Source organism: Haplochromis burtoni, unplaced genomic scaffold (genome assembly GCF_018398535.1).
Source record: "Haplochromis burtoni strain Fernald_Lab_line unplaced genomic scaffold, NCSU_Asbu1 Contig_118, whole genome shotgun sequence".
NCBI classification, from domain to species: Eukaryota; Metazoa; Chordata; class Actinopteri; order Cichliformes; family Cichlidae; genus Haplochromis; species Haplochromis burtoni.
In genome coordinates this window covers 933,553-938,316 of record NW_024582479.1, presented here as the reverse complement: position 1 = coordinate 938,316, position 4,764 = coordinate 933,553, and the positions used below count along the sequence as shown (strand labels likewise).

The 4,764-nt window shown below is 40.4% G+C and overlaps 1 long non-coding RNA gene across 1 annotated transcript; it reads left to right on the top strand.

The window, feature by feature from the left end:
• Positions 1–1,808: 1,808 nt before the first annotated feature.
• On the top strand, positions 1,809–3,128 carry LOC102314306. The gene is made up of 4 exons (XR_001336925.2): positions 1,809–2,007; positions 2,103–2,286; positions 2,586–2,719; positions 2,813–3,128. It is a non-coding gene; the product is annotated as an uncharacterized LOC102314306 (long non-coding RNA).
• Positions 3,129–4,764: the final 1,636 nt, after the last annotated feature.

Below are 4,764 nucleotides of genomic sequence, written 5' to 3'. Positions count from 1 at the left end.
CAGAGAGCATTGAAAAACGTATAAGTCTTACATGCATGTTCGGGTTTACAATTTTCTCTCAGTTGCCCCGTGCCATGTTATGAGCTCCCCGTGACTCCGCGGGATCCGAAGCTGCAGCACTTACTCTGTTCCTGGCATGCATGAATTCAGAGTTAAAAATATGTGGCACCTCCTACTGCACGGAGTGTGTGATATCAAGAAAGACGTCTTAAGAGCTTAAAAGAATATGATTAGACTTCTTTAACTTATCAAGACCTTCCCTTCTTTCACGTTTTTAACACTAACATGCGTAAGATGACCAAGGGTGTCATGGTCCGGGTGTGTGCCAGTGTGTCTCCCTCCGAGCCGGCGTCTCCACCCCGGGGAGGGGCCTCAGTGTTTTTGCTGATCGCTTACACCTGTGGGTAATTTAGCCGGGGACTCATAAGGCCAGCGTACTCAATCTCTCTTCGCCAGATTCTCTGCTAACATCAGTCAGTGCAGGCCACCACCATAATTCCCTACGTATTTTGTGAATCTCCTTGCCTCACTGTATGTTTGTCTTTTGTGCGCCTCTCTCTTAGCTACACCTAACTGCCAACCCCTGCCGAAGAGCTCCTACTTGGATACTGGACCATCTGGCAGTCCCACAGGCTATTACCCGAATCACCTACCTGCCTCTCTGCCTCCACGCCAGGAGTTTTTGGATTACACATCCGGACTACTCACCCCTCTACGTCATCTCCGACCACCTGTGGCAAGTACGCAGTACGAAGGAGGATCCTGAACCAACAACATATTCATATGTCTCCTTATCCGTATCTGAACATCTGCACTCTGTTACAGTGACCCCGACCTTTTCCTGGATCTAATGTGACTTGCTTTCCAGTCCAATCCCCGGAATAGCTGTCCCCTCTGACCCGGACCAGATTGTTACTTAGTTTCAGTGGTGGAACGTCGTACTTGTCTAACTCACCTTTTTGTTTATGAATATTTGTGGAATCATTAAACATTATTCTTAAAATCTTACGAGCTGTTCGGCGTCCTGCATTTGAGTCCTGTCACTCGTCTAAAACTGTCTCGGCCGTAACAGAGGGCCTACACAAACATCAAGATTATTTTTAATTCACAGGCTCAAGGGAAATATATAAAACATCAGGGTTTTGTGTTTGTCCTATTTAATCGAATGGACATTATCGTGTCTCATAAAACTCTCTTTCTGTGTGCGGGTGTGTTTGTGTGTGTAATTTCAGAATGGCTTCATCAAAACCTCATCGCAATACCAGTGAGCCATACAAGAGGCTGCCAACTCTAACGGTGAAAGTGGTGTATCTTAAAGAAACCCCTAAAGTCACTGGCTGGCATTTCTCTGATGGAAGTGCAAGGCCCAAAGCTGTCCACAGTAATACAAGTGCGGCAGTATGTGACGGGACAAATGTGTTCAGATTTGTTATATTTGAAAGCTTGGCCTCCCAAATTAAAGAGGGTAAAACATATACAATTAGAAATTTTAGAATGACCACATTTGGAAGCACAAGAACAATGCTTTCCAGTAAGGACACGGCAGTGTATGTCAGTGTGCCCATCCAGGTCAGTCAGCAGCTGGAGGACGAAGCAAGGCTGCTTCTGGAGCCACCTACCACCTCGATCTCACTAACCAACATCAGCCAGTCACAGATGATGTACGTGACAGTGAAGGAATGGGTAACAGCTGTAAGTGTTAGGAGTTGGGTTCTGGTTATGTGGTGTTTTTGTCTGTATGTGTTTTTGGGTGCCTCCCTTTTAGTATAGGTAGGCGGGGCAGTAAGTCATTGAACCTGGCACACCTGTTACTCATCAGATGCATTCTTCTGAAGTGTTCTTTAGGAGCTACGTGACAGAAGTTTTTGGAGAGTCTGTAATTCTGCCCCTGCCTGCTGGAGCCGTTGGATTATTTCTGGTGACTGTAAGGAGTTTTGTTTCCTCCCTAGGATTTCGCCTCATCTGGTTTGTTTTCCGTCTGGAGGTTTTGGCAATAAACAGTACCAAGTAAGCTCTCCAACTCTCTGTAAAGTTTACTTTAAGCTTTTCTCGGTTATCGGGCAAGACCCTCCTAATTCTCACGTCCCTCTTCCTTTTTTTAGATCGAGTGCATTACCTGTGTGTGTTTCCTACACCTGCACGTCCTGGCTCTGCGTCCCCATTCATACGCTGTTGTATATACTTTGTCCTTGTTAATACCTCCCCATCGCTGTAAATAAACTGTCTTCACAGCAACTCTGCCTCCGTGCGTTCTGCTCCCTGGGTCCATCTGCATTTGCCATAACAGTAAGTTTCCCCACATTAATTTACTACTAACACATTTAGATGTAGCTTAAGGTTTTATATGTTTTGTTTTTACTGTTCCAAGTTAAAGCTAACACACCAATTTTAGGGCACTTTCAAAACAAAAATCATATAAATGAAAATCAGAGTATGACAAAAGAAAGAGGATAGTTCTTTTGAGATTTAAAGCATGGAGAGCGAAATTTTAACTATGTACAAGTTAAAATGGGACACGGTTATCTGCTGCAATATGCAGATTTGTGTCCATTTTTAAAATAATTGTCCTTCTCTGTCACATTTAGATGGAACCCTTGAAAAAAAACTGAAAGGGAACGGGGGCAATATTGGATCACCTGTAGAGATCACTCATTTGAAAGGAAACAACTCGCACTCATATGACTTTGCACTTCACACATCAGCATTTACTGTGGTTAAGGTCGGTAAATTACTTTATGCAGTGTCTTCATGCTTTTAGTACTGGTCTTAAACTGGCCATGAAGTTCTTTTTCTTTTCTTTTATTATCTACAGCCTGGAAGTGGGATCCATGAGATTAAACCGCGAGGTTACAGAACCATTGGCCAAGACCAAGAGGTCCTGGACTCCGATGACATTCCACATATTGTCATCTGCTGTATGGCTAAAGGTGTTCCCAGACATCCTCCCTTCAGTGATCCTGCTAAATTACGAACACGGCACCGTAACAGACATTCTGATGCCAGAGGAGTAACGTCCTTTATTATTTTCCCAGCATTTCTATTTATTTAGTTATTTATCTAATGTATTTTTTAAAATCTTTTGTTTATCTTTAAGTAATTAGTTAAAGATGAAAATTAAATAGGTTGAAGAAAAAAAAAATCAGTTAATTAGTTCAGTGTTTTGTGGGGGTTTGTTAATCCTGAATGTTTTAATAAATGCTTTGCAAACTTGGAGCGTCTTATTTAATTTAATGAAAAAATGTATTTACATGTACTTCAAATGATTTGAGGGGGCAACACTAAATTAGTAAATTCCAACTGAAGAAAATGGAGAAAGATGAGGAGGAGAATAAAAGTTTTTACTGTGATTGCATTCCTGTTTTGAGCGAAGTTCCTTGTTTTTACTGTTATTAGAAGCATCTTGAGTCTGTATTGGTTTCCAAGTCATCACTCTTCAGAGTGTTTGTTTGTGTTTCAGTGAATTAGTTTAGTAAAAGCAGACTGCATTGTGCCATGATCGCTGCTAAGAAGATGTTGATGACCCCACACAGACTGTTTTTCACACTGTTCTCTGGCAAGAGGCTGCTGTCCATCACTTCAGCCTTATTTTACTGACTTCCTGCCTGACAAGAAGTCACTGATCTACACACCCAGCAGATCAGAGTAGATGTCAAGATGTTCTGGTTTTTCTTTCAAGAATGTAAGATTCTTGAGTTTAGACACTTAAAATGAATAATCCCACTTTTGTAGTGATAAAAAGAATATTTCAATATGCATTCAGATGTATTCTTTTGTTATAGTCAGGTTGTTTTTTTTGTTTTTTTTAAGGTACAGTAGAAAAGCATATAAAGATGATCAGCTACTTTCTAACTATTCAACTTTCAACAGTTCTGCACTTTTGTTTTCAGATGAAAAATCTTTTTTCCATCTCATTCAACATTTTTAACTTAAAATTCAGCAATTAATTCATTTCAGTGCATACCTTCAGATTTCAGCATTCACACTGCAGTTTCTTCAGAAAATGCACTTTCTAGTTCCAATCAATTTTATTTATTTTTTTATTCCACTGTGACTCGTTGGCCACTAATTTCTGGACCAGTTCTTGTGTAATTTTCTCTGTTACCTTTTGAGAATGGATTATTGACAGTCATCAGGTCTTTGAAGGAGTTCTTAAGGACATGACTGTCAGATACTGCTCTGAAACCAGCCGGTGTCCAAAGAAAGCTTTGAAAGACGTCTTGGAAAATCTTGGAAAACTATCGCTCAAGACAGGTTGGAAATGTAAGAAAATATAAATGAATGAGTGTTGGTTAAAGACTTTTCCACAGTTTTATAATAAAGAAAAAAAACTTTTATGTTTTTAAACTAAATAACTTTTGTTCTTGTTCTTCTAAAACATAGGTGTCAAACTCCGCCTAATTATATTTGGCCCGCGAAGCCAATACTAAATTATTATTAGAGCTGGCCTACTTGTCATGGGCTGGGTCTGTGACCCAGTGTTTGAGTTCTTATATGTATCTTTTGTATTCATTTGTGCCCTAGTTTAGCTCACCTAGTTAATTTCTAGATTGCTGTTTAGTCTTGTTCCTTAGTTGTTTAAGTCATCTCCCCCTGTACTAAGTCTCCCTGGTTCATGCGTCATGTCTGCGTGGTTATGTTTAGTTCATGTCATGTCTAATCTCCATGTTTCCTGTTTTACTTTGAAAGTCTGTATTCAATGTCAGTGTATTTAGTTTCACCTCTCCTGTCCTGTCGTTAGGTTCATGTGTGTCAGCTGTGCTCCCA